The sequence below is a fragment of the Sus scrofa genome, chromosome 8 (assembly GCF_000003025.6).
Source record: "Sus scrofa isolate TJ Tabasco breed Duroc chromosome 8, Sscrofa11.1, whole genome shotgun sequence".
NCBI classification, from domain to species: Eukaryota; Metazoa; Chordata; class Mammalia; order Artiodactyla; family Suidae; genus Sus; species Sus scrofa.
The window spans coordinates 88,284,802-88,302,086 of NC_010450.4; the positions used below are offsets into that span (position 1 = coordinate 88,284,802).

At 37.5% G+C, this 17,285-nt stretch overlaps 1 long non-coding RNA gene across 2 annotated transcripts in view; it reads left to right on the forward strand.

Annotated features, from left to right (window-relative positions):
* The window catches only part of LOC110262153, a 253,923-nt gene extending 238,558 nt beyond the window's left edge, over positions 1-15,365 (forward strand). For both annotated transcript variants that reach the window (XR_002346780.1, XR_002346779.1), the window contains one exon: positions 14,148-15,365. This is a non-coding gene — a long non-coding RNA (uncharacterized LOC110262153). The remainder of the gene's footprint in view (positions 1-14,147) is intronic.

Here is a 17,285-nt window from a genome sequence, read left to right on the forward strand (position 1 = left end):
CTGAACTTGACTCCTTGCCCTGGCTATAGCCCACCCCTCATTGCATTATCTCTTTCTTTTCCTTTTTGCCTGAGGCCACTGTGAATGTCTTAGGAGCAAGGTTCATGCTTTTTCCATGTCGTCATCATCATCATCATCATTAACATGTTTACCTTGTTTACTGCTGAGGCCCAACATTTCTCAAATGCATTAATGTGCCTGTAAGTCATGTTATGTATTGTTGAAGGAACTGGGGATGTTTATTCTGGAAAATCCATACATGTAGTTTCACATCGTGAACACATTCTCCTGAGGCAGAATTTTTCAGATCATGAGTTGAGATATGGGGCGAGATGTGTACAGATCATCTGAAGGTAGCACCTTTCTATTGAACTGGTGGATCTTGACTTTGCTTGTGGCCTCTGCCTTATAATGCTTGCTGTTATTATCTGAGCACTGTTTACACATCCTGTCCAGTAAGCTTACTGAAAACAATTTTCACAAATTTGCAAATCTCTTCATATTCTTCATAGTGCTTAGCAAATTACTCATAGGGTAGGTAGTTGATAAATATTTGTTAGGTTGAATTTGAACGGACTGCAGGGAATCTAGCTTCATTAAATGTAACAGGAAAACCACATGATATACTGAAAACATGAAATAAAAATAAAAAATACTGTATAAACCTGTATAAATAAATACTGTATAAATTTTGTCCTTATTCTCAACAGGGTACATCTTGTTTTTGGCATTTCTTTTATTGGAGGACTCGGTTGGTCACTCTGTCATGTCAAAAGTGCATTGGAAATGGCAAGGGAACCTCTCCTGAGAAGGGCAGCTCAGGTGCCCTCAGGTGGTCCAGGGCCTGGCCCCGGCACCAACATGTTGTTCGATTTTGTAGAAATTAGGTTGACTTCTCTTCCCTGCCCCTCCTCCTCCTCATCTTACTCCTCTTCTTCTCCTGCCCCCTCCCCTTCTCCTTTGCCTCTTCCTCCTCCTTCTCCCTCTCCCTCTCCTTTTTCCTTCTCCTCTTTTCTGTTCCTCTTCTTCTACTGGTTCAAAAGGAAAAGCACTCCACCAGTAGAGTGCCCCATATACCTGAACTGGCCAATTCTTTACTTTTGGACTTCTTGACTGAATTTTTGAATATTCACTTGAAAGAATTCGGATTTGGAATTTGAAGTGCTTAGTTCAGCGTCAGGAGAGGTAGCCCAGCCCTGTAGTTAACATACAGGATTTGACGGGGAACTGAGTACTGGGTGCTCCAGTGTTGCTAACAATTTACCTAGGAGCCTGTTTCTTTCCGTAAGTGGACTGATAACGATCCCAATTCCAGCTCTGAGGATTTACTGAAATGACATGTTTACTATGCTTATTATAAAGGTAACATATAATAAACATTTAATAAAGAACACCTATTTTCTTTAGGATGAGGGGATGTCTAGGCATCTGCCTCAGTTTGTAGATTTATGTTAGGCTGACAGGAGAATCTGACTTAGCTCAGGCACAGGCAATGGGGGCCAGCTCTGTAAAGACAATTTCTGACTAATGCGTTTGCAAGTTGTGTGGCCTCTATCCCTGCACACATCTGCCCTTGCCTTTTCATGCGTGCTCTCCTGATCGTATCTGGACCCTCATAACCCTTGCCCTTGAAAAGATTTTGTAACTGCACTTCTCTTCATTCATTTCTTGCTGTTAGAGGAGTCTTCCCCAAATACAGACTAGATGTTAACACTCCTTTGTTTAAGACCTCCAGTGGCTTTCCATTCTCTATTTAATCTCCATCAATGGTAATTTGAGGCCTCCAGGGTCCTTCCTTCTAGTTTGTGGCTTATTGAAACAAACCTGGGCTTTGGTATGAGAAAGGCTCTTATTTAAACATGACTCTGGCATGAGTATTTGACCTTGGTTCTTATTTAAATTACCTGAACCTTTGTTTTCTCATTGGTAAAATAGGGATTATGATATTTGCCTTGCAGGTTGATATAAGGCTTAGAGATGATGGAAGTAAAGCCAACGCTCCAAAAATGACAGCAATTATCCTGTTCACCTGCTTTTACTCTTCCCCGTCCCTTCTTACCCTTTTCTTAAATCCGAAACATAGATCATTTCACTTTAGCTTGATTCTATATCTTTACCACCCCTGCCTTTTAAGCATCCCTGATTTTAAGAGTTGAACCTCATTATCCTTGAAGATTTCTACCTAGATTGACATTAAACATAAACATGATATATTAATAGAGTCATAGTGTTGGGTTTTAATGAAACCATCAATTTTTTCATTGGCCTTGATCTTAATGGGTGCAATTCCTTATGTCAGAGAGCCATAATAGATATGAAAATTGGGAGTGAAATATTGCATTTAGGAAAATCAAGCTTGGACAGGGATTCTGCTGGCAGCAATTGCTGAGGAGACAACAAAAGATCAGTTTTTCTAGGTCTTGGTTTGACTTTTCAGCCTATTAGGTGTTCCTTCAACTTAGTAAATATTCATATTTACCCATTCCACTGTACATTTAATCTCCCTCAGAATCATGTCCAGAATATACGTTAAGTGAATATATTTTTGGCAAGAATGATGGATTAAAGAATATCCAAACTGTAACAAATATATCTTAATTTTAAAAGTTTCAAGTGGTTTGTTCTAAGTAGAGAAGGCATGAATTCAACTTGGAACTGAATGTTTGAACTCTTTGAATTCTTGAGGGACTGGATTCTGTTTTATTAATGAAGATAGAGGAGCATGTAGTTTAAGCTGTTTCTAAGATGTTCTGGTAGAATCTTTTTGTTTTTTGTGGGGGGGGGGTTGGCCATGCCTGTGGCATGGGGAAGTTTGGGGGCAGGTCTAGAACCGCCGCCACAGCAGCAACCCAAGCTGCTACAGTGACAACACTGGATTCTTAACCCGCTGTGCCACAAGGGAATTCCCAGGATCAATTTAATAACAATTGGATGGGCAGGAGTTCCTGTCGTGGCTCAGTGGTTAACAAATCCGACTAGGAACCATGGGGTTGCAGGTTCCATCCCTGGTCTTGCTCAGTGGTTTAAGGATCCTGCGTTGCCGTGAGCTGTGGTGTAGGTTGCAGACGCGACTCGGTTCCCTGCATTGCTGTGGCTGTGGTGTAGGCCGGTGGCTACAGCTCCGATTGAACCCCTAGCCTGGGAATCTCCATATACCCCGGGAGTGGCCCAAGAAATGGCAAAAAGACAAAAAAAAAAAAAAAAAAAAAAAAAAGAAAAGAAAAAAGAAAAAAAAATTGGATGGGCAGTATTTCCATCTTTTTATAAAAAGGGTCAATTATTAGAGCCTTTCCAAAACATATTAAGGAATTAGAATCAAATACAAGTCAAAGGCATTTAAGAAATCATTAGAGCAGATATTTAGTTTTATTTGACAAATAGACAGGTGACAGTTTTTTCCCCTTCTCACCTGTGCTCATTCACAGGCGATACTTGAGCCTAGATCTTTCCATAATTCTTTTTTTTTTTTTTTGTATTTTTCCAGGGCCACACCCAAGACATATGGAAGTTCCCAGGTTAGGAGTCTAATTGGAGCTGTTGCTGCTGGCCTACGCCAGAGTAAAAGCAACGCCAGATCCTAGTTGCATCTGCGAACTACACCACAACTCATGGCAACTTCGGATCCTTAATCCACTGAGCAAGGACAGGGATCGAACCTGTAACCTCATGGTTCCTAGTCGGATTTGTTAACCACTGAGCCATGAAGGGAATTCCCCATAATTCTTAACTTAAAACTTTTGGTTCTACTGCTGGGTCAAGACCTGTCACACCCACAGCACATTGTATGGCATTGGAGACCAGCATGAAGAAATGAGATTAGTTCTGCTGTAATTCAAAGCTGGCATTTTTTTTGTGGAAGAAAACAAGTGCTCCCAGACTCATGATAAATGGGCCTCTTATCATCTAGGTTTCCTTCATATTTTCAACAATGGAAGTAAGAATAATACAGCAATATCTTATTTAGTGAAATTTCAAATAGTCAAAAATTTCTATTTATCATACACCTCTTTTTTTTTTTTCACCATTTTTTAGGTCTATACCTACAGCATATGGAAGTTCCCAGGTAAAGGGTTGAATTGGGGGCCATAGCCACAACAATGCCAGATCTGAGCCATATCTGTGACCTACACTGCAGCTCATGACAATGCTGGATCCTTCATATAACTTCTTTCCCAACTCACATGCAGAATCAGAGTGACGCTGCAAAATATTCTTCCTGAATGTTCAGATGATTCAGTTATGTCTTCCTCTACTAATAGAGGGCCATGCCATTGACTGTACTAAACATTTTTTTTTTTTTTTGGTCTTTTTGGCATTTCTTGGGCCACTCCCGGGGTATATGGAGGTTCCCAGGCTAGGGGTCCAGTTGGAGCTGTAGCCACTGGCCTACGCCAGAGCCGCAGCAACGCAGGATCTGAGTCGCGTCTGCAACCTACACCACAGCTCACGGCAATGCCGGATCGTTAACCCACTGAGCAAGGACAGGGATTGAACCTGCAACCTCATGGTTCCTAGTTGGATTTGTTAACCACTGCACCACGACGGGAACTCCTGGACTAAACATTTTGCAAACTGACAAGTTGTCTTTGCTATATATGGTAAGACCTAGTACTCTGGACAAATTTGAGTTAGCTATACCTGCTAATGTTGGTAATGTATCATGGGAGTCTTCAAAGGAGATTTTTAAAGTTTATTTTTAATTAACATTCCCCTGGATATGCTCTTGGTGTTGATGTCCTTTCTTTTAGTCTGCTGGTGTGGATGCTCACAAAGAAGAGATCCTAGTGTAGTCTTTTTTCTCAACTTAGGAGTCAAGATGGGTATTTGCTGGATCAAAACCAATTGGTTCTAGAGAGGAACTGAAGCTCTTTTGTCTGTGCTGGTGCTGTGAGATTATGCTTATCAAGTTTATGGTGTCGATTTGAGCAGCTTTAAAGACAGGCTGCAGCTCACTAGTCCAATCTTCTATCCAAATTTATTCACTTGCATTTTGCCTCCAAATTTTCTATTGAAACCTGGCACTTGCTTTGTGAGGTTACACGAGCCAGATCTGATGGTAATATGAATTCACTTAATGGACAAGTCAGTTTCCCTTTGTCATTTCTTATTGCTTACATCTAAAGTCAAGACCCTAGACTTTATCCTCTTGTCTAATCTCCATCTCTCTTCAACCAAATTCAGACATGCAGGCATCTCATGCCGCTGCTCCCTATTTTGCCTCTGACATGGACCACATCCAGTTGCTGCTACCATTTTATATCCCACTCTTGCCTTCACTCCCCATTTACCCAACTTTATAAACCTTGGCCCACAAAACAAGAAGAAATAAGCTGTATCTGTATGAACCATAGGCACTACTTTTAAATATTTATGCATTTAGCTTTTATTATGGCACTCCATCCACGCACAGAACTGAATTTCCTCAAAAGATAACTTGACAAAAATCTTTGAATAAGCTAAGTGATATTCAATAATCTTGCTTGATAAAACAATGTAATTTGGTTAGATGATAGTTCCTTATGAGAGAAAAGGAGTGGGAAGGAATGTAGAATGAGCTAAAAAAATTATTTTCCTTTAAATTTACCTTTGTAGGAATTTGTCTTCATATATACAAGCTTTTATTTGGAATACAGCTTGGAGTCACTGAAGCAAACATTGCTTTATATACACTATGATACCAGATCAATAATGCGGTTGGTGCATTGAGCAAAAGGAGCTCAAGATTATGTTGCTGTTTTCTTTTAATGTTCAGTCAACAGAAAAAAAGAGCCAAAAGAAAAGAAATAAAATACAAAGAGAGATATTTTCATCTCCTGTTTTAGAGCTTTCATTCTCTTTTAACTCCCAGGGAACTAGTGTGCAAGATTGTGTAATTACCATTTTAAAAGGCAATTATAGAACTTTAAAAAAAGTAGCATCTAGCATGTTAGTCTTTCGCATACACAAATAACAAGGGCTTCTTTGATGAAGTTTCATTTAGGCTGTTGATAATACTTAACCAGCATTAACACAATATTCGTTTTTTGCACCTATTTATGTTCTTATTTTTAAAGTTGTTTTCTTATGGTGACTATATAGTTAGGTCTTGCTTTTTTGGGGGGGGCAATTTGAACAATTCTGCTTTTTAATAGGGATGCTTAAACCATTATTTACATGCAATGTGATTATTGATGAGTTGACTTGAAATTGACTATCTTGCTATTTGTTCCATTTCTTTGTTCTTTTCTGCCTTCTTTTGGATTGTTTTTAATTATTCCATTTTAACTCTTTTGTTGGCTAGGATACTAGCTCTAAGTCTTTGACATTTTTAGTGGTTGTTTCATGGTTTATAGTATATATCTTTAAGTCATCTTAATCTACATTCAGGTGATATACTAGTTCATGTGTGTATAAGATAGTACCACAACATAATTCCATTTCCCACGTCCTGGCCATTGTATTATTATTGTTATACATTTTACTTCTACATACATTATAAACCCTACATGACATTATTTCTGTTTTAACAAATCAATCTTTTAAATGTACATAATAACTAAGAAAAAAGATTCTTTATACTTACCCAAATATTTGTCATTCTGGCACTTTTGATTTCTTTGTGTAGATCTAGATTTCCATCTGGTTTTCTTTCTGCCTGAATGACTTTCTTAAATATTTCATGTAGAGCAGGTCATCAGGTGATGAATTCTTTCAGGTCTTGTATGTCTGAAAAGTTTCTATTTTGACTTTATTTTTGGGTATGGAACTCAAGGTTGACTTTTTTTTTTCTCTTTCAGTACTTTTAATATGTTGTTTTTCTGGTTTACATTATTTCCAAAGAGAAGTCCACTCTTATTCTTATTTTGTTCTTCTGTCCATGATGTTTCTTTTTACTCTGTTTTTAAGATTGTTTTCTTTATCATTAGTTTTAAGCAATTCAATTATGATGTATCTTAGTTTAATTTTCTCCATGTTTCTAGGCTTAAGTTTCTTGGAGCTTCTTGGAACTGTGGGTTTATAATTTTCATCAAATGTGGAATAAAAATGAGCTGTTACTTTTTCATGTTTTTCCTCTCCTCTTTTACCTCTCCTTTGTAGACTCCCATTGAATGTAGTTCTTTCACAGATCATCGTTGCTTCATTAAGTATTTTAAACTCTCTTTTTACTTGTCGTTTCATTCCTAAGAGTCTTTATTGTCATGGGTCCAAGTTGTGTTTTATTTCTATAGTGTCTAATCTGGTAGTAATTCCATTTAATATCCAGGGTATTTTTTAAAAAATCTCAGTTGTATTTTTTTTTAATCTCTAGAAGTTTTATTTGCTCTTTTAAAATTTTTTTCTTATATATTTACTTAATATGTTTAATTTTTCATCTAGTTTTTGAAAATATGGAATAGAGTTACAACAATCAATTTAATGTCTTTGTCTACTAATTCTACAGTTGTGTCATTTCTGGGTCAGTTTTGCTTGATTTATTTTTATCCTTATTATGAGTCATATTTTCCTACCTTTTTTGCATGCCTGGTAATTTTTGATTAGATGGCATACATTGTGATCTTACCTTGTTGAATGTTGGATATCTCTGAAATCTTTATAAAAATTCTTGAGCTTTGTTTTGGGATACAATTAAATAACTTCAGTAGTTTGATTTTTCTAGGCTTGCTTTTAAGCCTTGTGAGGCAGGACCAGAGCGAAATTTAGCTTGTATCTAATGTTGTTCTAATGCTGAGGCAATACCTTCTGGACATTCTATTTGATAGCTCATGAATTTAATGATTTCTCAATCTGTCTAGTGTGAACAGAGAGTATTTCTGATTTATGTGAACTCCAGAGATTTTTTTTTCCCTCTGCATCTTTTGTGTCCTGCTTCTTTCCTCAGTCTCAAGGAGTTTCCTCACACAAATGTGCTTTCCAGTATTACCCTGAAATTTCAAGTGGGATCTTCTGCAGTTTCTGTAATTGTCACTTCTCTGGTACTCTTCCTCCCAAAGTCTGGTAGTCTTGCCCCCGCCCCCGCCCCCATCCCAGATTCAAAGCTTTATTTCTTCAACTTAGAGAAACCTCTATGTCCCTCCTGGATCCCTCCTCTATGTACTGCATCCTGGAAACTCTTTCCAGATATTATAGGACTTATCTCATTTGTTTTTCCTTCTCTTAGTAATCACTTTCCTGTGATGCCTGATAGTCAATGTACTAAAATTATTTTTTTCCTGTATTTTGCCTGTTTTTTAGTTGCTTTATGTGAGAGGGTAAATCAGTTCTCTAATCTCCATCATGAATGACAACAGGAATCTCTATTAATCATATTTGATTTAAAGCTTGTCAACCTATCAAAATATATTTCTAGAACTGGAAAAGTTTCACCTGCCTTTAGCGGAACTATATTGAATATGATCAGGTTTTTCCATTATTTGGTTTTCCATCTGTTAATCTGTCATCTGCTAACAAGAATACATCATCAAATCTTCTATCATCAATTTATTAGAAAGTTTTTCTATATGCAAAATTAATACAATACTATCAACCTTCAACTTTCTTAGAAATACGCATACCTCTTTCATAAAGGTACAAAGAAATATTCAATATCAGGCAATGGTTGAAAACTCTTTGGAAATAGAACTTTATGAATGCAAATTAGCAGAATATATTTCATGGCTAATAACTGAAGTAACACTAGATTCTTCTGTTTCTAGAAATCTATAATTTTGTTTTTATGATATCTTCAAAGTGGGCAAATTTAGAATTATTGTCTTTTTAGTATTTGCTAAGTAGAACTCTTCAAAAAGAAGTCTACCATGTTCAGCGCAAGCAGAATATCAAAGACCTTTGTTAAAGTGAAATGAAAGATTCAGGAATATAAATATTTCTTGAATAATTAGCTTTGGGAATAAAAGACCAAGAGAATAACAACAAATAAATTCCTTATTTGTGCTTTTCTTCAAGACGCTGTTGGTTTTTGGGAGTTCTTTCCCTTTTTCTGTCTGCAGGTTTACATATATGTATACACATGTTTGTGTGTGCATGTGTGTTATTATAATTGGAAGAACCGTATCAATCATTTACTACCACTCTGATTACTTGGAAGAAACTCTAACTAATATAATGTCATGCCTTAAGTTCCTGGCACAATAGGACTAGGGTACATATCTGCTCACTCCAAGTCTAGTAAAATTTCCTCTCTGCTGGTAGAGGAAGGGGAAAAAATATCTGGAAAGATTTTTCATTATCCTACATCACAACTCATTTTTTCCCCATTGAAATGATTTTTTTTTCTATCCATTAAACAAAATCTGTGTGAGCAACAGGTTATTTGATAGGCGGGCATGGTTATCTAGGCCCTGGCTTCATCATGTCATGTATTCAGTGCTGAATCACAAAACCATTGTATCTTAGATGTTAGTATCTGTGTCATATTTGTTAATCTGCCAATTTACAATAGTCATTAAGAATAGAGGGAATACTTTCTTATAGTTTTTGGTGCTTCTTACCAAAATAATTTATCCAAGGACACATCATCTATCAAGCATTCCATCTGTCCTTCTGCACCTTCCACCCTTAACAAAATACACTAATAGCTCAAGAAAAGGTTATAAACTACATTTATCCACTAATCTCTCTTCATCACTCAAGTCAGTAATCTTGAGGAAGAGCAGACTCTTCTACACACACACACACACACACACACTTTGTTTCATTAAGTACAATTTTATAGAACAGTGTCTTTAGTAGATAAAAATAGACACAAATACTTTACAATTTCTCCTATTAGAAGTTGGAGTAATTTCCTCAATTCTTGTGTTCTTGTGTCTGGGGTATCTTGAGACTTGCTTCAATCAATATTACGGCAGAAGTGACATTCGGTGAGTTCTGGGCTCAGGTCTTACAAGGCTTTGAAGATTTTTAGTTCTCTTAGAATCCTGTCTCCTGGAGGGTGAGAGACCCAGATACCCCAATTTTCTCGGCTATTCCAATTGTAACAGCTAAATCCCCAGACTTTCGAGTGAGCTCAGTTGACACCACATGGAGCAGAGATGAAATTATTCCTGTTGAATCCATTCCAAATTGCTGACCCACAGAATCTCAAGCAAATTTTCAAATCACTAAGTTTTGTGGTAGTTTTTTACACAGCAAGAGGCAAGTCAATCCTGTACAGATGAATTGGCCCTCCACCTCTGCCTTCCTTTCTCCTTCATTTTAATCAGCCCTTTTATGACTTCAGTTTCTCTACTCTAGGCCCTTTAACAATCTTTCTTCTCTTATAAAATACTCCATGCAATCTATTTGCTATAACTATTTATTTAATATTTTATATGAACGCAGTCTTTTTTTGGGTCAAAATCCATATTTATTACTTATTGTCTTAGTTAGTACAATGGAGAATGTCCCCATGTTATTGAAAGTCCTTTGACAGAATTATATATTAATCTGAGGGAAAAATCATTTATTTCTTCAATTATCACCTCTATGGTGAAGACTCCCAATTATGTATCACTAGCCCTATTTTTTTTTTTTTTTTTCTTTTTTGGCTATAGCCTTAGCATATGGAAGTTCCTGGGCCAGGGATTGAATTTGAGCTGCAGTTGCAACCTATGCCACAGCTGTGGTAATGTCAGATCCTCAGCCCATTTTGTTGGGGCCGGGAACCAAACATTGCCACAGAGACAGGCCAGGTTACTAACCTGCTGTGTCCTCTAGTCCTAATATTTAACTTAGATTTGATTTACAAACTGCGGTTATCTCAATATTGTCAAATCTTTGTAAGTTGTCATCTTTTTCCAATTTCCATTTTACTCTCAGTTTTCCTAATTTCCTGATATTCCATTTTTACATGTTTCTTTATTTCTTCACCAGCAATTCTCCCAAATAATCTTCCTATTTTTGGAAAAAAGCCTCCTGAATCTCCCAGGGCTCCTTTTCTTTTCTTTTTAAAATTTTTTAAAATTAAAGTACAGTTGATTTACAATGTTGTATTAATATCTGCTGTTGAATGTAGATATTTGCTTTTAAAAAATCTGTTTATTTAATTCTCCAGGAACTCTTATGAAATAAATAGGTGGCAGTGGTATTCCATTTTATGGTGATGAAGCAATGCTTTGTATTAATATACCTTTATTCAGAAAGGCTCTCTTTGCTTTGTAGACATGATCTCACCATTCCTTTAGTTGTGCAAGCAGATAGATAAAAGGTGATGAGCAAACTTAATGTCTTCATGGAATTTCTGGCAGGGCTGAGCTCTCGCTAGTGTTGCTCTTTTTTGCTGAATTATTATATATGATACAATAGGTAGTCCATGTGGGAAAGTAATCACAAAGTCGTAACAGAGTGCTTTACTTTGTTTATACAGAACAAAAGGATAGGCAAAATGACAGATTTTCAAGTTTATTTGAGGAAGATTAAAAAAAAAAGTCAGCCTCTTTGTATTTCACTCCTAATATTTTCCTTCTTAAATTCTTGTGCTTTAGGAGTTATGGTGATCTATTTTGGCTTCTTTTATGGAGTGTGTGAATTGGTTAGCTGCTAAATTTCATTTCACCTTGGAAAGTTGGGAAGCGGCATGTTTGTTAACAATCGTTCTTTGTTTCTTGGATTTGGAGGACCTGCCTCATGGCTCAACAACACATTTAGCTGAAGCCACCATCTCATCACAAAACATGTTGCCTTCACAATCCTAAGCTCAAATAAGGATTTGCTCTTCAGTTTGTGACCTAGGAACATGCTAGTCTATAATGGAAATCTCTATCCTGAGGTCTGTAAAACTACCAAAATGGCATAAAGTTTGTGTGGATGTGCCTATTTTTCTTGGAATAGTGTAGCTTTCATCGGTTTTTCAACAAATCTGTTGCTCTCTGATTTTTGAACCAATTTCCCAGGAGCTGAGATTTTATGATGTTTCTCTATTCCTACTTCAGTTCCACCAAGAATTATGGCCGCATAGCATCATACACATAATCCAGACGTGTAATTTCTTTTCAAAGAGCAGCCCATTCAAGTGCACATAAAAAGCAACAGTTAGGGTTAGAAAACGAACAATGAAATTGGATCAGAGAGGAAATTCTTGTCTACGTATTGTCTTGGTCAATTCGAGCTGTTGTAACACAACACCATAGATTGTGTTGCTTAAACAATGAGCATTTATTTCTCTGGAGTCTGGAAGTTCTGGAGTTCTGGCTTTTGGAAGTCTAAGATTAGGGCATGAGTATCATTGAGTTCTTGGTGAAGGCCCACTTCCTTGTTTGTATCTTCACATGGAAAAGAGGACGAGAGCTAGTTTTTTTCCTCTTAAGAGGGCATCCCCCTCATGACCTAATCACCTCCCACAGGTGCCTCCTCCAAACACCAGCACATTCAGCCTTCAGCGTATGAATTTTGGGGACACAAACTTTGTCTAAAGCAGATATTAAGCCACATTATATTTGTCTGACCTCCCACCAGACAAATGAATAGGAACTTTGAGGAGCCATCCCTAGGAATCTGTGTCTAGACAATTTCTCTGGTGATTTGAATATATAGTAAAATTTGAGAACCACCAATAGATAGTATATTGGAAAAGTACAATTTGTTTTTCTCTTCTAATGAAAAATGAAATCAAGTACACAAAGAATATAAAACTATTTCAAAACACAGCAGGAGTGATAATCAGCAAGTCATGTGATCAACCAAATGTAATTAATTTCATGCTGGATTTGGTTATGGTCATTTTTTTAAAGCGATGTGCATGCACAGTAAAGGAAAACTGACATCCCTTTGTTGAGACTGTTTATGAGATGCTGTCTTTTGAGAGAACATTTAGATGGCACTGTGTCTGTCTGGTGGGAAAAGGTTTTCAGCTCTTGTCTGTTGATCTTGAGGCTTTGTTGCACCAGGGAATGACACACTCAGTGTGTTATATCCACAGAAGCAGAAAGTGCTTTCTTTCCCCTAGCCCCTGCTTCCTAAGATGTCATATCTTGAAGAAAAACAAAACAGAAAAGGAACAAATTTATTCTCAGGGAGCTTGGAGGAGCATGAATTATTTATTCACAGAAATCCTCTACTATCTTTGCATGAAAGAGAGTCCTATTATTAAAAGTGAATGTTTCTTTTTCTGCATGTCAATAACTGGGAGATCAGAATGGACTGGCTGTTAGATAGCTCCCTCCTTGGAGACCAAGCTCCCCAAGGCAGCCTCTGCAGCAGGCGAGTTATTTTTTAGACAATAAAATCATTGGAACTGATATATTAACACCCGAAATTGATGTGACAGAGGTCTGCCACTGAGGCAGTCGAAAAGGAAGAAAAGGCCATTAAAATGATCCCAATTACCTTTTAATTATGAATTAACACATTTGCATAAATCACAGCCCAGAGAATTTCTGGGTGCATGTGCATGTGTGTGTTTAAATTGCTTAGGTTTATGAGGCTCCTTATTTTCTTTTTGCTAGGTCGGGCTGTAAATTCTCCACTACTTTCATCCTGGAGCACAGGAAGTCAATTCTTCTTGCCTGGGGAAAAATTTAAATTTTCCCTTGATGCCAGTAATCTCATTTTCTTTCCCCACAGTTGTGCAAATGAGAACAATTGTTTTGTCTTTTTCAGTTCACACTGGCTTTCACTATTGCCGAGAGAACATGGCGCTTCCTTGATAAAATAAATTTCATTTGGGGAGAGGCAGCTGGGCACTTTAATCCTGGAGGGATAAATAGAAAGAGAATTACAAATTGGGCCTGTCATTCTGCCAGGCAGTGGCTTTGGGAGTCTCAGCCTCTGATGGCCCACCTAGCAACCTGGTTCTCTTTGCTGGGGGGGAGGCACTTGATTCCTGGAAATAAAATACTAGCTCTTCTGACTTGGCTCTTCTTGTCCTTTTCAGAGTTGAGGGAGACCCCAGGATTTGAGTCCTTGTTCCATAGACACCCCCTGGGTGTCCCATGTATGCATACTATGCTGCTTCACTAGAGAAAAGGCCATGTTTGTGGACTTACCTTTGCTAAAATAAGTAACCTTTTCAAGAAAAACGTCAAGGCCAGTGGAGGGCAAAATTCTAAAGAAAATAGTTGATCTGCAGTGTCACAGTCCCCCACCCCCATTCTAGACATTCCCACCCCTATGAGCGCTCATGACCTTTGTGCCACCAACAACCTCTCTCATTCTTTCCCTCCTACCTTCCTGTCCTTTTCTTATTATTTAAGAGCTCGATATATGTCTATGAAGCAAAAGATGAGAAACAACCCAAATGCCCATCAATAGAGACGGCTGGTGAAATAAAGTGTGGCACATCCATTTAATGAAATACAATGGAGCGGTAATAAAGGACGGAGGCGCCCAGCACACTGATAAGAAGAGATGGCCGAGATTCACTGTTGAATGAAAAATAAAAGCCACAGGACAGTGTGTATACCTTATCATTCCTGCTGTCTTTTGTACAAAAAAAATGTGGTGGGGGAATAAGAATCTGTACCCTTATTTACTTGTATATATTTTGAAAAAATAACCCTGTCTGGAATGATACCTTAAAACAAACAAACTAAAAAACAACCCTTGTAACAGTGATTGTTGTGAGGTGGGAAGTGGTTCGCTGGGGAGAGAGATTTTACCATGTGTTTTTTGGTCACCATTTATCTATTTATATATATTTTTTACATTGAAAATTAGCTTTTCATTTAAGTACAGCATATATTCAAAACATGACAAAGAACCTTAGTCTTCAGCTCAAAGGGCTCATCTGTGTAGTTAGCATCCACAGCTGGAAATAGCTCATACCTAGGCAGTCCCCCTGATGCTAAGAATCTCCTTTCCTTTAGGTGCCCTCCAGCCATGACCTGCTCCTGCTATCAATTCTTGTTAAAAACTAATCTTAAAAAGAAGTAAAATCATGACTCTCATACAAATATAAAATGTGTATGGGCCCACCATTTTGTTTAACTCATTAACAAATGAGGAAACTGGTAAATTAAAAAATGACAAAAAAAAAAAACCCCAAAAACAAAACAGGCCCTGAAACGGTTCAAAGAGAATCCAAAGAACAGATACATGTATAGCCAATAAGGAATGTGGGAATGAATTAGCTAAGAAATGCAAAATTAGCCAATCTCTAGTGGGCAGTAATCAATTACTCTTCACCTGACAACATTCATTTGTGCATGAGAATGTACAAGAATAATTTGTATTGCTAGCCACTGTGTACAATTTATAGAGCTATAAAGTGGCTCAAAGGCAATGAAAGGGTCTGGCCCTGGTAGAATCTGGTAACCCAGAAGGGTGCATTGGGCAATGCCCATTATTTCACTGAAAAGACACCCAGTAATTTTTTTTTTGCACCTTCAAATTCTTTCACTATTTTTTCTGAATTTTTGTGTGTTAATTCTGCCTGGTTTTGAACATTGTATAAATAGACTCATACGTAAAAATTCTGGCTTCTTTCTCTGCATGTTGTGTTTATTTGATTTGTTTGTTTCATTGTGCACAGTTTTTGTAAATTTATTTTCATTGCGTGAATACACTACAATTTATTTATTAATTCTGTTGTTCATAGACACTTAGCTTTTTTCCTCTTTTGAGCTGAGAAACTAAACCAGGGATTAGTAAACTTTTTCTGTAAAGGAACAGGTAAGAAATGTGTTTGGCTTTGCAGGCCTTTCAGTTTTAGTTGCAACCACTCAATCCTGCTGCTCTTACAGGACAGCAGCCATTGTCAATATATAAATGAACAAATGTGGCTGTATTCCAATAAATCCTTATTTGCAAAAAGAGGTGGAAGGCCGGATTTGACTAATAGAGTGTAGTTTGCTGACCTCTGACCTAAACTTTATATACCCAAAAACTTAATTCATATTTTAATATAACTTTACTATTTCAGGAATGATATGACCAGGTAAGTACAAGTTCCAAAAAACTTATTGTTTAAGGAACTACAAAGATTCTCATTTGAACAGTTGGACTGTTCAACCAATGGATGACTTACTTTCCAAGACCCTGAAAACCTCACCTTAAAATACTTGCCTCACTGTGTCCATCTGTCCCAAATGATTATATCTTGATACTTAACAAAATTCTAGTCAAGCTTCCCACATTAAAGACCCACCTTAAACCTAACTTATACATCATAAATATCCCTCCTCCTGCTATGATCCCTCCTTCTACTACGACTGGCTAGATAATGCTCTCTTTTACTGTGGTAAGTAATAAACTCAACTCCGTCTCATCAGCAGATTTTACGGAGGGATTTGGAAGAACTGCTTGATTTTGACAGAGGTCTCATGAATAGTGCTGTGATGAACATTCTCATGGGTATCTTTTGGTAACAGGTGTGTTGGTAATATGTGTGCACTCTCATTGGAAACGTCTGTATTGGAGGAACCGGGTGTGGGGATATTCAGTTTAGGAGAAACTGCTAAACAGTTTTCCAAAACTACTTTCAGACCTTTTGATTTTGGAATATATCATCTATTAAAAATTAAATGACAATACAAAAAATAAGACTATAAAAAAGCAGAGTTGATATAGTCAAAATGTGGGATTATCTAGCAATCGATAAAGGAAAAACTGTATTTTATGGACAAAAATATCCTGGTTTTCAGAAAGATATATATTATGCTGAAGCAAATCCAATTTGTCAAGATCTATTGCAGCTGGGACCAAATATACCGCAAGAGCATTTGAGTCTTTCTGCTCTAATTCCATGTTCATTAAGCACACTCTCAGTTATGAATTCTGTTTCCCAAGGTACCTGGCGTATAAGACACCCCTTCTACTTTGCTTCACATCCTTTTGGGCTCACATCTGATTTCAGCTATAGCTAGAAGAACTAGTTGTGATCTGTGCAGGTTTTGCCTCACATTGTGCTGGAGGTATCAGGCCTCCGGCATGCCTTGTGTGAAGTTTACTTTTGGCCCTAGGGCTTGTTCTGTGACACAGTCTGGGACACAGAAGAGGGCCCTGATGTGGGAATGTTGGAGAGCTAGCATTTCCTGGGGCAGTGCTCAGCCAGTGATGGATAAATGCTTTGCTCAAGTTCTGGATCTTTTCCTGAGTCAATCCTAGCCCCTGAACCAGTTCCAGGAGGCTTTATGTTAAGCAGCATGGAAGTTGGGTTCTTTTACCCTTTAACATCAGCACTAATGTGATGTCTGTGATCCATATTCAGTTGCATACATTTAAATTCTGGAAAAATGTTGTAAATTCTGTGTGAAGTTTGGAACCTGAGGGCTGGGCCAGATAGGAGAGCAGACTCCATAGTCCCGCTGAGTATTTCGTCTGTGAACATTGATGGCAAATCCTGTCTAGATTGTGAAAGATCCTATGGAAGATGCTGCAGTTCCAAGCCTGCA